Raw genomic sequence first — 17,476 nt, 5'->3', positions numbered from 1 at the left:
GTTTCCTCCTACAGTGTAAAGACATGCAAGTGAGGTGAATTGGAGATACAAAATTGTCCATGACTGTGTTTGATGTTAAAAAACTTGAACTGACCTGTCCTGTCATGAATGTAATCTAAGTGTGTAAAACATGATGTTAAAATCCTAATAAATCAATAAATACTTCATTTTTATTATCATCACACCATAGGGGATTTTGCATATATATATCTCACTCATAAGCCATTAGGGGCAAGCAGTCAGCTTAAAATTTGACATGAACACTATGCAACTCAGGAAATTCAAGAAGAGCTGAGAAAGGTCACTTTGTTATATAACATGTCATGTGCACTGTGTAAAAGTTCTGCTGGAACAGGAACATTTATTTATATTGGCTTTATACACCTGATAGCATTCGGTGTGAGCACAAAAAAAGGCTTTTTGCAGGTTTTACTTTAATTGTTAGTTAATTAAAAGTAGGAATTAAAAATAGTCTAGAACTAAATGCTGTAGTTTGCTCTGCTGCTGATATCACCTTTATTTCTTTAGGTTGTTTTATTTGTATTTAAGGCTCTTCACAGTAAAGCCACATCCTATATACGTATATATCTAATCTTATCTGCCCCTATTCTACCTCCAGAATTTTAAGATCTTCTGACCAATTGCTTTTAACTGTCCCACGCACTCGGACGAGGTCCAAGGGTAACCATGCTTTCTCTGTGGCTGCCCAGAAACTATGGAACAGCTTGTCACTTTTTATTAAGGCGTCACCCAACAACTGATCATTTTAAATCCAACTTGAAGACCTATTTATTTTCACAGGCTGTTGGGTTTTAGCATGGCTTTTTCTGTGCCAGCCAATTTATTTACATAGATTTTTGCTTTGCTATATGTCTTTTACTGTATGTTATGTCATATTCTATGCCCCTGCAACCACCTGTTTACCTTAATGCCCTCTGGACGCCGTTTCAGGAGCATCAGGGCCCGCACTGCCAGACTGAGGAATAGTTTCTTTCCCAAGGCGATTAACCTTCTCAATCAGACCTCGGAAACTTCATTACAACTGATAGTAACACCATCATGGGCACTCTGAAGACTTTTCTTCATAAAAGCAAAAACAAAAACAGCATACAATGCCAATTATTACATATGTGAAAACAGTGTAACACCGATCAGCCATAAGATTAAAACCACCTCCTTGTTTCTACACTCTACATTTTATCAGCTCCACTTACCATATAGAAGCACTTTGTAGTTCTACAATTACTGACTGTAGTCCATCTATTTCTCCATACCTTTGTAGCCTGCTTTCACCCTGTTCTTCAATGGTCAGGACCCCCACAGGACCACCACAGAGCAGGTATTATTTAGGTGGTGTTAGTGTGTGTTGTGCTGGTATGAGTGGATCAGACACAGCAGCGCTGCTGCAGTTTTTAAATACTGTGTCCACTCACTGTCCACTCTATTAGACACTCCTACCTAGTTGGTCCACGTTGTAGATGTAAAGTCAGAGACGATCGCTCATCTATTGCTACTGTGTGAGTTGGTCATCTTTGAGATCTTCATCAGTGGTCACAGGACACTGCCCACATGGTGCTGTTGGTTGGATATTTTTGGTTGGTGAACTATTCTCAGTCCAGCAGTAACAGTAAGGTTTTAAAAACTCCAGCAGTGCTGCTGTGTCTGATCCACTCATACCAGCACAACACTCACTAACACACCATGACCATGTCATTGTTACTGCAGTGCTGAGAATCATCCACCACCTAAATAATACCTGCTCTGTGGTGGTCCTGGGAGAGTCCTGACCATTGAAAAACAGCATGAAAGGGGGCTAACAAAGCATGTAGAGATACAGATGGACTACAGTCAGTAATTGTAGAACTACAAAGTGCTTCTATATGGTAAGTGGAGCTGATAAAATGAACAGTGAGTGTAGAAACAAGGAGGTGGTTTTAATGTTATGGTTGATCGGTGTATATTTAATATTATTTTTTTCACTACTACCTCTATGCACAACTCTCTTTGTACACTTATACATATGCCTGTTTATGTGTAAAATGTAGCATTGCACACTTCCCCACTGGACTGTTTGTATATACTGCTATCCAACTTCTTAACTACTTGTATGTATATATATTTTTTTTATTATATTTTATTTCCTAAGTAGAGCACACTGAATATCGTTGTACTTGTACAATAACAATAAAGGTATTATTATCTGTATTGATTTGTTTTATTATTGTTCTAATTTAATTGTACAGTGCCTTGAATGACACTTAAGGTCTTTGAAGGTGCTTTATAAATAAACCTGATTTGACTTGACTTGACTTTGGATCACTTGTGTATTGCACTATGCACATACAAAGCGTAATTTTTAAAGACAAAAAGTTACAAGGCAGCCGTCAAGGCAAGGCAAGGCAGCCGTCTGACATTTGTGTACTCAAAACTAACTACACCTCCCACCTGAGTGATATCAAGCTTACAATTCATCAGGTTTGTACAGTTTAGTATTGCACACTCTTCCAACCAAACAACACCAATAACTCTCCAAGAACTTTCCAAACTTCTGCTCTTCATATTCAAATGAACCTCAGGCATTACAGTCGCCTCTTCAGACACAGGCCGAGCCTGGGGCGATGCTCAGCACCAGGTTGAGTTAATTACAGAGCGAGCAAGCGAGCTGTTAATATTTCACTCCTCGGTGTCGTGAGAGTTTGTGTGAACAGCCTGAGTGCCAGACAACACCTTCTGTTCAATACAAGGCCTTTAGCAAGTAGAGGCACCATGCTAACTCGCTATGCTAACTCACAGCACTAATGAAACCCCTGCTAGGCTGCCTCGCTGCCTGAATAACATGGAGAGAGCAAGCAATGAGAAAAATCACCTTTTCTACACAACTTTTGCATTGTTTTAACAGGTTGTCCTGAAAGCTTTGTTTCAGATAGCTCTGTACATGGAAAATTATAAGATGTAAATGTAATGTTTTAACAAAAAATGCTAAGCTTCTCTTACCAGAGTAAATTAACAATAGTTGTCGGAGTTGATTGAACATCTAAGCATTTAGAACTAGAACTAGTCTTGTGTGTTGTCATATGTTAATTTTAATATTTTTTAAAATACACAGATCAGCCATAACACTAAAACCACCTCCTTGTTTCTACACACATTGTCCATTTTATCAGCTCCACTTACCATATAGAAGCACTTTGTAGTTCTACAATTACTGACTGTAGTCCATCTGTTTTTCTGCATGCTGTTTTTCAATGGTCAGGACTCTCCCAGGACCACCACAGAGCAGGTATTATTTAGGTGGTGGATCATTCTTAGCACTGCAGTGACACTGACATGGTGGTGGTGTGTTAGTGTGTGTTGTGCTGGAATGAGTGGATCAGACACAGCAATGCTGATGGAGTTTTTAAACACCTCACTGTCACTGCTGGACTGAGAATAGTCTACCAACCAAAAACATCCAGCCAACAGCGCCATGTAGGCAGCCCCCTGTAACAACTGATGAAGGTCTAGAAGATGACTAACTCAGACAGCAGCAATAGATGAGTGATTTTCTCTGACTTTACATCTAAGGTGGACCAACTAGGTAGGTGTGTCTAATAGAGTGGACAGTGAGTGGACACGATATTCAAAAACTACAGCAGCACTACTGTGTCTGATCCACTCATACCAGCACAACACACACTAACACACCACCACCATGTCATTGTCACTGCAGTGCTGAGAATGATCCACCACCTAAATAATATCTACTATGTGGTGGTCCTGACCATTGAAGAACAGGGTGAAAGCAGGCTAAAAAGGTATGTAGAGAAAAAGATGGACTACAGTCAGTAATTGTAGAACTACAAATGGTAAGTGGAGAACTCCTATATGGTAAGTGGAGCTGATAAAATGGACAGTAAGTGTAGAAACAAGGAGGTGGTTTTAATGTTATGGCTGATCAGTGTATATCCGTGATGATCAAACTTAAATTCCAGACACTTTGGGAAAGAAATGTTTAAAATGCTAATAAAAATCATATAAAATCTTGGATATCTGTTTAATAGAAATAAAACAGCAGTTTCATGTTATATCTTATGAACCTCATTTTTGCTATTAAATGCAAAACATTCCAGGCAGACCGGTCTAGCACCTTCTAATTATGCAGCTATGCTGTTATGACATTTAGTTGTTTAAAATAAGCATGTACGTCTCTAAAAACACACTTCTCAGAAGGAAGCATATTTTGTTTCAAACTGTGTATATTCTGAATCTTTTACCACTAACAGATCTCTTATCGCTTAGAATTTACCCATCCATGAACACTAATACATACAAATAGATGACAGATCCTGAATTTTAAACATCACACTGGTTACAATTTAAAAAATCATTTACTTCTGCAGCCAGAAGAACAATGTCCGTTATTTTCATGAACAATTCAAAAGTTTACTGGTCTGGGCCGCTCAGGTGGCACAGTGAAAATAACACACGCTGGAACCAGAGCTGGGATCTCGAATACATCGTATCAAATCTCAGCTCTGCCTGCCGGCTAAGGCTGAGCGGCCACATGAACAACGAATAGCCTGTTGTTCAGATATGGGCGGGACTAAAGCCAGATGGGGTCTCTCTTTCATGACTGGTGCAATTACGAAGGGCCTTGGCCTTTACTCACTGAAATTCCTCCTGATTCCTTGAATGCTTTAATGATATTATGCACTGTGGAGGGTGAAATATGCAAATCCCTTCCAATCTTTCTTTGAGGTTCATTGTTTTTCAATCATTTTTCTCACGCATTTGTGGACAAACTGGAGATCCTCTGATCATCTTTGCTCATCATAGACTCAGCCTTTCCTGGATGCTGCTTTTGTACCAAACCATGATTACAATCACCTGTTCACACCTGGAATCACATCATTATTTAGTTTTTTCACCTCATTACTAGCCCTAAATTGCCCCTGTCCCAACTTATTTGGAATGTGTTGCAGGCCTGAAATGCAGGAATGGAGGTATATTAACAAATGAAATGAAGTTGAGCAGATAAAACATGAAATATCTCAGGTTCACCCTGTCTGCAATTAAATAAAAGTCAAAGTAAATGTTAGGAACACTGCATTTTTATTTCATTTGCATTTTCCATACTGTCCCAACTTTTTCTGATTTGGGGTTGTACAATCTATGCTTTTATTTAAAATTGGGGTTTTTGAGCAATTTAGCATCAAACAGCTTCTTCTGAACCATGTTTTAAAACAGAAAACACCAAGAATTTGCAAGGTTCCTATCTTTAAAAGAACCTGGTGTTAAGGCTTATGCAAATCTTTCTTTCTTCCTCCATACATGTTTAAGAGGCTGTGTACATCCTGATTAAAAAAAGAACAAGCATCTAAACAAAGCATGGGCTGGCCCAAATATCAGAAGGATTGCATTGCAGCCAAGCGAGTGCAGCCTCCTCAGCCAACATATTTAGATAAATAGATGCGTAAGTTCTACGAGGCAACTCTTTACCCAGGGGCCCAGACTATCCTTAATCCGTCCTTGAAAGTAATAATAATAATAATAATAATAATTCATTAATAATTAATAAATAAATAAAAAATATTACTAATAATAATTCATTTCTATGTTTTAACACCAGTCTATCCTAGTCAGGATAGCTGTGGGTCTAGTTTACCTGGAATCACTGGACGCACTGCAGTAACCGGACAGGACGCCATTCCAATGTGGGGCCTCAGCCACCTCCCTCAAATATAGCCAATCATGTCTATATGAAGACACGTGAGATGCCTGTTAGAACTACTGGAGATTCAAACACTGGATCCCAGCAGTAGTGGGTAGGGCTGGCTCGATACCACTTTTTTATGTCTGATACCGATACTGCAAATTGAGTATCTGTTGATACCGATACCAATCTGGTACCGTCATTTCTCCTCTCAAACAACTAAGCAGTAATAATACATGTCTCAATGCACCATGGTTAAACTAGCTATCTAAATAACAATGCTCAGACTGTAAAACAAATATTCTAAAGGAATAAATGCAGAACCTACAACATCACACTTATACAAAACTGCTGTTTTTGTTTGAACTTTTACACACAGAACATTTAGCAGCATTTTTGGTTTCACTCACAGTCGAGCTATTGTTCACGTGATCTCGCTTTACGGCGTGTCGTCCAAAGTCTCTACAATTGGAAGATGTGGATGTCAATCAAACGTGATGGACCAATTAGAATTGATGCAGATTTGAGATTTGAGTCACTTTTTAGATGATAAACCAAAGCATGCTTATTAAAAACCCTGCTGCATTTTGAAGATGACGTCTGTGGCTAAACGGGAAACGGTGTAGTTTATTTTATTTCATAACACTAATGGATTAATCGGCAAGATAGGTTTTCTTTATCTCAGGTGAGCGGTTTTTATTGAGTTTAAACAGTGTTTTAGATGTTGCAGTAGTAGATGATTTTTTAAAATGCTAAAAGTTTAAGTAGATCAGTGTGTTTTAATTTCTGAATGGCTGTTGCAGATGAGTTGTAGATCAGTGGCACATGTTAATCATGTCATCAAGATGTACCTTGTTACGGCAGTTGCCGAGTAAGCTGGCAATAAACGGCACTCTGTTGGAATGTATCTTCATGTGTTATCTGCTTTACACACAAACAAAGGCCTTATTTACATTAAGTGTTATTTACATTAAGCAGCAGTATCGGATCGGATTACACTTTTTTTTCTTCCGATATCCGATCCAGTGATTTGGGCCAATATCGGACTGATACCGATACAGAGTATCGGATCGGTGCCAGCCCTAGTAGTGGGCTATCTCAATTTAACACTGTGCCACATGAGCACCCAATAATAATAAAATAATAATGCACACGTTCAGCTTTTTTAACTTTCATCTAGGTAGCAGAAAAAGCGAACGGTGTGAAACAGTAATAAATAGTAAGGTGGAAGTCAAATATTGAGTACTGAGTTGTTATCAAAGCCTCAGAGTTGATTCCATATGCTGATATGCATTGTGGTGAACATGCAGAGTGACCGGTAACTAGTGCCGGATCATCATTTGACTGTTAGTGATGAAGGTTTGCTGGTTCATGGGCAGCAGTGGCTCCTGCAGACATATTTCTTCTGGCTGTGAGTAATGCACTTCATCAGAGGACAACAGGAGAAAATTTACATTTAAACCCTCACTTCTCTCCCAGCAAAAGGGCAGGTGAATTATTTTATTCACAAACTGTCACTTCTGCCTATGGAATTGGGATTTATTACAATCAAACTAACTTCAAAATATGAATGACTTCAGTATTTGGTGAAGCTTGGTTTTTCAATAAAACATGATGAATGTATGAGTGTGAAGTAAACACAATATAATAAAATAGAATAAACACCTTTTCACAGTTATTCTACTGCCATTCTACTGTTAGTGTGTTTGTATAGAGAATACATGGCTTAAAGCTTAATACTTGATTTTCTGCACCTGTTAGCAATGTGAACAGATAAAAAATGCTGGTGTTACAGACACACCAGTTGCTTACTGTATGTAATAAGCCACCAACAGAATCATGTCCTTCTGTATTTCCAAGTATGGCCTGCAGAGGGGGCATGGAGGTGCCGATATTTTAAGGGACAGTCATCGGAGCTTCATTGAGTGTTAATTCACTTCAGGTGGAAGTGTTTCTTTTTTTCAGTTTGTTCCTCATAGATCTGACGGCTCCTCTGTTGAAACCGCAATGCCACGGCCCAGTTTTCTGCTGGTGTATGAGGCCTGCACACTTTTACCTCTTTCTGAAGCAAACTTTACATTTGGACGCTTTGAATAGCTTACCTATTTTTATTTCTGCTCTGTCCCTTTTGTTTCCCTTTTCTCCACTGCTGGCTCCATTGTGTCTATTATTTATGTTACCCTATTTGTTTGTAAAAGTTTAGTTTTAGTATTGATGTACCTTAGTTAGGCATCGTACACAGCCTATACTGTATATACTGTATATATATATACATAAACAAAATCCGTTAAATGGAGGTCTGTTAAATTGAGATTCTCTCTCTCTCTCTCTCTCTTTCTCTCTCTCTCTCTCTCTCTCTCTCTCTCTCTCTCTCTATATATATATATATATATATATATATATATATATATATATATATACATTATATAAAAATTAATGGAATATATTATAAATCCGCTAAAATTGCAGGTCTCAATTTTATAAACACCAAACCAAACCAAAAACCACAAAATGAAGAATGGTTTGATGAAGACTGTAAAATAATCAGGCAGAAATTAAGACATCTATCAAACCAAAAACACAGAGAACCAAACAATCATCAAATTCGATCAAATTATGCTACAAATCTAAAGGAATATAAAAAGATTTTACGACATAAAAAACACATCTATTATACTCTACAAAAAATTGAAAACTCTATTGACCAAAATCAATTCTGGGAACTGTGGAACAACCTGAGCAACAAAAACCCACATCATCTGGCCATAGAAAATCCAAATACCTGGAAAAATCACTTTGAACAATTATATGAGCAATTACCACCAGACGATTTTAATTCAGAACAGCAAAAAATCATAGAAAATCTAAATATATTAGAATCTACCATAAAAAACTATCAGAACCCAATTGATCACCAAATTTCACAGGAAGAATTGAATACCCAAATTAAAAAACTCAAATCCAGAAAAGCCTGCGGACCTGACAGCATCAGGACCGAGATGCTGAAGTGCAGCAGTCCTCAGCTACAGCAGGCTCTGCTCAGGTTGTTCAATATCGTTCTCCAATCCAGCTGCTTTCCTGAGATCTGGAACAGGGGGCTTATTTCCCCAATCTATAAGAGTGGAGACAAATTCGACCCCAACAACTACCGAGGCATCTGTGTGAGCAGTAACCTGGGGAAGGTGTTCTGCTGTATCATTAATGCCCGGATACAGGCCTTCCTTACCGAGCACAGTGTCCTGAGTAATGGACAGATCGGCTTTTTACCAAATCATCGCACTACTGACCATATTTACACCCTACACACCCTAATCCACCAACATCTACACAAACAAAATCATGCTAAAGTTTTTGCATGTTTTATAGATTTTAGAAAAGCATTTGATTCAATCTGGCAAGAAGGATTATATTATAAAATTATCCAAAATGGTGTAGGGGGTAAAGTCTATGACATCATTAAATCAATGTATGTCAATAATAAATGTGGAGTAAAAATTGGCAATAAAATGACTGAGGTCTTCACTCAGGGGCGTGGTGTCAGGCAGGGTTGCAGCTTGTCTCCTACTCTATTTAATATCTATATCAATGATTTAGCGGTGTTATTGGAGCAATCTGCAAATTCCGGCCTGACACTAAATAAAACGGAAGTTAAATTTCTTCTCTATGCGGATGACCTGGTGCTGCTGTCGCCCACAGAAAAGGGGCTTCAGCAGCATCTGGATCTGCTGGAGAAGTACTGTCAGACCTGGGCCCTGACAGTAAATCCTGATAAATCTAAAATCATGATCTTCCAAAAGAAAGCCAGATCTCAGGAGAGCAGGCACACTTTCAATCTAGGAAACACCGCCCTAGACCACACCCTTTCTTATGATTACCTGGGGCTCAAAATCAGCGCCTCAGGAGGCTTCGGTCTGGCAGTGGATGCACTGAAACAGAAGGCCTGCAGAGCCCTCTATTCAATTAAAAACAAATTCATTAAGATTGACATCCCAATTACAATCTGGTTAAAGATCTTTGATAGTATAATCCTGCCCATTGCGCTATACGGTAGTGAAGTATGGGGTCCACTCAGTCATCATGACTACACTAGATGGGACAAGCATCCCACTGAAGTCCTGCATGCAGAATTCTGCAGAATGATTTTACATGTACAGAGAAAAACCCCAACCAACGCATGCAGGGCTGAATTAGGCCGATACCCATTAGTCATTAATATTAAAAAAAGAGCCCTTAAATTCTGGATGCACCTAAAATCCAGTCCCACAACAAGCCTGCAGTTTCAGGCACTCCAATCCCAAGAGCTCTACCCTGAAAAGAGTCCCCTGTGTCAGCTGGTCCAGAGACTGACCAACACACTGACCCCTAACAACCCTAACTCTCTGACCAGCACTGCTTCCCAAACAGCAATCAGAATTACCCAAATTATCAAACACCTCAAAAACACTTATCTGGAACATTGGAGAACCCAAACTCAATCCCAAAACAGACTAAACTGCTATCTGACCCTAAAACATGAATACAACCTGGCCACGTATCTCCTCACTGTCCGAGATACGAAGCAGAGACACATTCTCACCAAATACAGACTGAGTGACCACAGCCTGGCCATCGAGAGAGGCAGGTTAAAAAAGTCCTGGATCCCCAGAGAGGAGAGACTGTGTGGTCACTGCAGGACAGGTGAGGTTGAGACAGAGGTGCACTTCCCTCTAAGCTGCCCAAAATACACAACAATTAGACACAAATATTTTGATCAGTTTGGAAGAGAGGTGAGCGGCTTCAGAACGCTGACAGACAGTGAAAAACTGGCCATTATATTAGGAGAGGGACCATCAGCCTCCACTGCAGCCAGATATGTACAGGAGTGTCACACACTCCGGGACAGTGAGTGAAACACCAAATAAAATCCCCACCCACCCCCCGAACACACACCCCCCCGCACACACACACCCCCGCACACCCACCACACACACACCACACACATCGCACACCCACCACACACACACACACTAATATTTTCTCTCTTTTTGTGTGAACAATTGTTTTACTATAAATTGAATATTCTATGTATATACTTGTTCTTTTTTCAAATATTTACAGTACAGGCCAAAAGTTTGGACACACCAGCCAAAAGTTTGGACACACCTTCTCTTCAATGTTTTTTCTTGATTATTTTTATTTTCTACATTGTAGATTAATACTGAAGACATCCAAACTATGAAGAATTATGTAGTGAACCAAAAAGTGTTAAACAAACCAGAATATGTTTTATATTTTACCAACTCTACCTCTGCACAACCCAACTGATGGTCTCAAACACATTAAAAAAGCAACAAATTCCAAAAATTCACTCTAGACAAGGCACAAACATTCATTGAAAACCATTCCAGGTGGAAACCTAATAAAGCTGGTTGAGAAAATTTCAAAGAGTGTGCAAATCTGTCATTAAAGCAAAAGATGGCTACTTTGAAGAATCTAAAATATAAAACATATTCTGGTTTGTTTAACACTTTTCTGTTTACTACATAATTCCATACGTGTTCCTTCATAGTTTGGACGTCTTTAGTATTAATCTACAATGTAGAAAATTTAAAAAAATTAAGAAAAACCACAGGAATGAGAAGGTGTGTCCAAACTTTTGGCCTGTACTGTATATATACTAATGTAAGCTTTGACAATACAAATATGTAAATTTGTCATGTCAATAAAGCAAATTGAATTGAATTGAATTGAGAGAGAGAGAGAGAGAGAGAGAGAGAGAGAGAGAGTCTCGATTTAACAGACCTCCATTTAACGGATTTTGGATTTAACAGACAAAATCTGGAAAGCCGAATGTCAGGTCTGACTGTTTAAAATTCCCACAAAAAGCGGACCAAGACCAGTAGTTCAGTAATTGTCCACCAGCTGGCAATCACATTTTACGGACCAGTGCTCCCCCCTTTTTAGTCCATTAAATCGAGGTTCCTCTGTATATATATATGTGTGTAGATATTTACACTTTAAGCCATATAGTGTAGTTCTGAAATGTAGCACATCGGTACTTTCTGTTCTTTATAAATTGCCCTAAATTTTTTTTTAATTGTCTTTACCATACCATGCACTCTATAGGATCAGAGCTGTCTAAAGTAATGTGATTGATATTACATTAGTAAAATGATCAGATTACAGCTTTTGCACCGTCTAATCACACTTTCCAAGCTAAATTATGAGGTCAAAAATTTAACAGAGCTACAATTACAGTACTTAATCTGCTCATTATATCACATATGTCTCTGAATAATTGCTAATATCAGTCTTTTCTTTATTTTTCTTCCGTTTAAATCAATGTCTAAGTGAAAAGGGAGAGAACGGTCCTTATTGTGCATGTATTAACATCTTAAAAGCCTTTTTATCTGAGAACAACACAACAAGATTATTTAAAAGCTGGCCTAAGCTCCTAAATCAAACATAACCCCCTACTGACACAACCAGGCTTAATTGGACCCCCTTATTAGCTTTAATTCCCTTGAAAATGAACATGCAACCTGACTGGAATGGACCTAATTAGCGCTTTATGGTAAGCTTCATGGGGGCGGCAAGAAAGATGTGCCTCTCAGGTCCAGGCTCTCATTCCCGCCCAGTGGTGTAGACTGTTTGTGCCGTCTCCAGGCCCCGCGTGGTGAAGGAGCAGGCACGCTCCTGGCACTGAGCCATAGCCTCACGTCTGCTTAAACAATTTAGGCATCTATTTCAGGCACGATGAACCGCCGTCCACCCACTTATTCTTTCAGCACGCGGCCACGGGGGTGCCATGGCAACATTCCACTCCGATAACATGATGAGATGAACCGGTGCAGCGAGGGCCACTGACAGTGCAAACACAAGTGCAACCTGGAACCCACCTCTTTTCTCTTATATTTAAAACCTTTTTTTCATTTTATTTTTATCAAACGCTTTCTAACCACTTTCTCCTGGTCAGGGTCACAGTGGCTTTGGTTCTACTGGGATACACTGCCCGCAAGACAGGGATACCATGGACAAAGCACCAATCCATCACAGGGCTTTGCCCCCCCCCCCATCAGCAGTGGTAAGCTAGCATAATAAACTCCTGTCACTCAATTATTATTATTATTATTATTATTATTATTATTATTATTATTATTATTATTATTATTATTATTATTATTATTATTATTATTATTATTATTATTGTATGCTTATTAAATTGCCGACCTGTCCAGGGCAGAAATGGGGACTCAACTCGGACTTGTTTCAAATGACTCGGACTCGACTCGTGACTCGCAGAAAAGGACTTGTATACAACAAAAGTAAGCAACATTAGTTACGTGTGACAATTATATATATATATATGATCCGACATCTATACGACATCTTCTGGTCGTGTCATTTTCTGCTCTCTAATAACGCTCCAGCTGTTTAAACCTGCAACGTACGCAATGGGTAAATGTCACAGCCAGCTTCCGGCATAGTGATGAAGCCTCGCTCCCTACTCCCTCCTTTGGATTGGAATCTCACTTAAAATTTCTGTTATTGGTATTTATTTAGTTTGCGTCACACAGATGATGTGTCAATGAAATGCTTGATTGGCTTTCTAATGAGTTCGTGTTTTACTTCACAACCAGGAAAAGTTTGGAGGTTTTTAATTATAAGCACATTCACAAAATAACGGATTATATTCCTAATGGGACACACGCTTATAAATTTAATAGCATCTGGAAGAACATAAGCTAAGGTAAGCAGTGGTTATGATTTTTTTTGCTGTGTTTTGGATTTTGACCGCTTTTGCAATGAAAACAAATGTATCAGTTTAAGCTTTTAACTGTTATGGAAATTACATTCATTTGCACTGACTAGGAAAGTAAAGGCACTAAGTAAAACGGCAAAATACAGTCGCTAATCTGTTGTTGTTTTTTATCTGAACTTAAATATTATTTGTTTATTTCTATGCTACATTTCCAATATATGTTTTGTGTATATTATATTGACTCGTGACTTGACTCAGACTCTAGCCTAAAGACTCATGACTCGACTCTGACTCGTATTTTGTGACTTCGGAACATCTCTGGTTCAGGGTATTTCCTAACCTCAGTAGGATGAAGCAGTAATAAAACAGACATCCGCAGATCCTTTATAATTTCTCAGAGATGTGAGGTGTTAAGCCTTTGGAGAGATTTCAGCAATCTGGTCACTCCTGGTTAGATTCACCATTGTTTTAAGTTCCCCTATTTGGAGATAATAACTTTCACTGTGGTTCCATGAAGTCCTAAAGAATACAGGTGTGTTCTACATTAATTTTGGACTGGTTGTTGAGTTTATTAGCAAGGGTGGAATTGCTTTTTCACAAGCAATTACTTTTGTCAAGCATGAGCAAGTCCCGTCATTCCCTGCAAGTCACCTGACCATCCCTACATCACCTGATCTTCCACCACCTAATATACACTCCCAAGCTTATCAATTCTCCTATTTATACCATTCTTTCCTGCAATTTATTAACCATGTTTACATGCAGCCTGATAATTCATTAATAATCTAGTGATTATCTTATTTTCCTGGCATTTAACTTGCAATTCCTGCCATTGTGCTTCAGTTCATATGATTTTTTTTTGCATGCTTTACCGTGCTTTTATTCTTGCATTAAACTTAATAGCATTTTTGCCTCACATAAACTTATTTGTACTTGCTTCAGTTGGGGTACCTGGGTGCCCCTATGAATGGACATTGCCCCTAGCTTTTGCCTATACCACCTGTTCCACAGGCTGGTTCTGCCTGATCACATCCGACAGCCATGTGAGGATTAGGATTCCATTAGTAGGATTAGTAACCTCAATGTTGTTGTTGAAGGACGCTTAGACGGTGGGAAGCTGCTCTGAGATCTTCTACATCTGCAGGTGTGAGATTGAGGTCATCCAGTGTCAAACAGGCAGGTCTTACCCAACGTTCTGACATGTTCATGACTGACCAACAACAGGTTTGCAGGTTCTTGATAATGCCTGATACCTAATATGTCAACCTGCAGTCAAAACTGAATGTTTACATCCACTTCTAAAGAATATGTGCACTATATGGTCAAAAGTATGAGGACACTCCTCCCAATAACTAAGTTCAGACTTTCAAAAAAACAATTATTCATTAATTTGTTCATTCATTGTCTGTGTTACCACCCCTTTATCCTTGGGTCACAGTAGGTCAGATTAATTGGGAGAAAGTTAAACACCCCGGACAGGTTGCCAGTCCATCACGAGGCATAAAAACAACTATGTCAAACTAATTATTAGACAGTTTGGCGCCTTTGTGTTTCAGCAAGCTCCATAAATGTTTGTCTCAATAAATTAGAACATTGTGACCCTTCTCATCCAGCTTTGGTGTCTAACCTCACATATGCTCTTATGATTGAATTGCTTATTCAGGAAACTTTTCACTGACAGGTGAAGTGAATAACAATGATTATCTCTTCATCACGGCACCTGTTAGTGGGTGGGATATATTTGGCAGCAAGTGAATATTTTATCATCAAAGTTGATGTGTTAAAAGCAGAAAAAATGGACAAGCGTGAGGATTTGAGTGAGTCTGACAAGGGCCGAATTGTGATGGCTAGATGACTGGGTCAGAGCATCTCCAAAACTGCAGTTCTTGTGGGGTGTTCCCGGTCAGCAGTGGTCAGTATCTATCGAAAGTGGTCCAAAAAAGGAAGAGTGGTAAACTGGCAACAGGGTCATGGGCGACCAAGGCTCATTGATGCACGTGGGGAGCGAAGGCTGGCCCGTGTGGTCCGATCCAACAGACGAGGTACTAGTTAATGCTGGTTCTGATAGAAAGGTGTCAGAATACACAGTGCATCAGTTTGCTGCAAAAGGGGGACCAACACAATATTAGGAAGGTGGTCATAATGTTATGCCCGATCTGTGTATAATACGAGGAATCTTCAAAAAGTTTCCGCACTTTTATATTTTGGTTGGAAACGGTGAGGGTGGGAGGAGTAGTAATTGGTCACGTCTGAGAGACTGAGAGACGCTTATAGTCTGGGTTTAGTGCCATCTGATTTCTACCTTTTTGGACGCTCAAAGAAGCTTTAAGGGGAAGAAGATTTTCATGTGATGATGATGTGAAAGCAGCGGTGCATCAGTGGCTACACGCTCAACCAAAAAAAATTTTTGCTGATGGCATTAAAATGGTACGACGCTGGGAAAAATGCATCGCAAAGGAAGGTGATTATGTAGAAAAGTGATGTCATTTGCTTTTGAAGTTCGTAATAAATAGAGTTAAAAAAATGCGGAAACTTTTTGAAGAACCATCGTACCACTGACCCTCTTTTCCTGTATGGTGTGATGGACACTGGGATTTATTTTCAAGACTTTTTTTTACCCCCTTACATTACTTAGTGGCTTCCTTATAATCCTACACTTACAGAACACGTTTAACTGGAATCCAGGTTCTGCTTGTTTTTAGTGAGCTCAGAAAATCTAGTTTTACTCACTGCTCACATTTTACCTGGAATAACCTGCAAAGCACTCCAAGGTTCTCATCATTCTTAGTGCAATTTACATTTTATAAGTATTATATTTATTCTTTTTTAGGTATTTTTTATTTAATCTAGTCGTGTACCATTGGAGCGTATCTCTCTCTTGTCACTGCTGCCACCCCAACTTTTAATTTTACCAGCTAGTGAGTGCAGTACTGCCAGTCAGCCACTACCTGTAAAGGCGCCTCAGCTGGTCAGCCAAGAGTGACATTGACCAAGTTTCAGCCATTGTCCCTCCTTTTACAGACACACAGCCAATCATGTGCCTGTGTAGGTACCCGGCCAGCTGATACCAGAGCTGAGATGTCTTACTCTGGTGTGGGAAATTAGGCTAACCCATTACCTCTTGGATCCAAGGTTCAAATCCCCATTGGTGCCATTAGTCCATGTGTCAAACTCAAGGCCCGTGGGCCGAATGAGTGCTTAAAAGGAGTGTGATTGTCCTAAAATATTTTGTAAAATCGTACATAAACTACATCTCCCACAATGCATGTCGATTTTGGGACCCGTGAAGTGACTGTATCCCACCACTAAATGGCGGTGTTTTCACATCAGTGTTTAACTGAGGCAGTTTTCCAACAAGTGATGTTGAGAAATATATACAAATAATCCCAAAATGTACAAGAAGAGAAAATTGATGCAGAAGGAGGATAATTTAATAAAAGATGGGAAAGGAGAACAGTTATATACAATATAAATTTGGCATTTTGACACCAAACACAGAGCTAAATATGCTAGATTTAGCCTCCAAGAAAAACTAATTGTCCAAGAATTAAAAGGCAGACCGCAATCAAAGCACGATACGTTACAAGCGGCCCTTTGAGGGCCACCATAATGCTGACGTGGCCCTCAGTGAAAATGAGTTTGACACCCCTGCATTAGCCGGTCAGGCAACTACTAGAGACTGAAGTCAAAGATAATGAACTCTAAATTCTTTGTGCTTTTTACTTGCTATAACTTTTGTTAGATAATTACATAACATATTGAATAATTTTATTTAGACATATATATTGTTTTATCAAGCTCTAATTCACTCAGTTATCCTCTAGGCTACCCAAAGAGTATGGGTCCTGCTGAGTCTGGTTCTTCTCAGAACGTATTACTTGTATAATTTAGGGAGTTTTTTCTTGCCACTGTTGCCCTCGGCTGCTCATCAGGGTCTTTGGTCCTAGAATTTGAAATCTGCATTGAGACAATATCTATTGTAAAAAGTGCTTTACAAATACATTTGATTTAACATGACTTGATAAGGACTCAGATTCAGACAG

Source organism: Trichomycterus rosablanca, chromosome 5 (genome assembly GCF_030014385.1).
Source record: "Trichomycterus rosablanca isolate fTriRos1 chromosome 5, fTriRos1.hap1, whole genome shotgun sequence".
Taxonomy (NCBI): Eukaryota; Metazoa; Chordata; class Actinopteri; order Siluriformes; family Trichomycteridae; genus Trichomycterus; species Trichomycterus rosablanca.
This window is presented reverse-complemented; position numbering follows the sequence as displayed.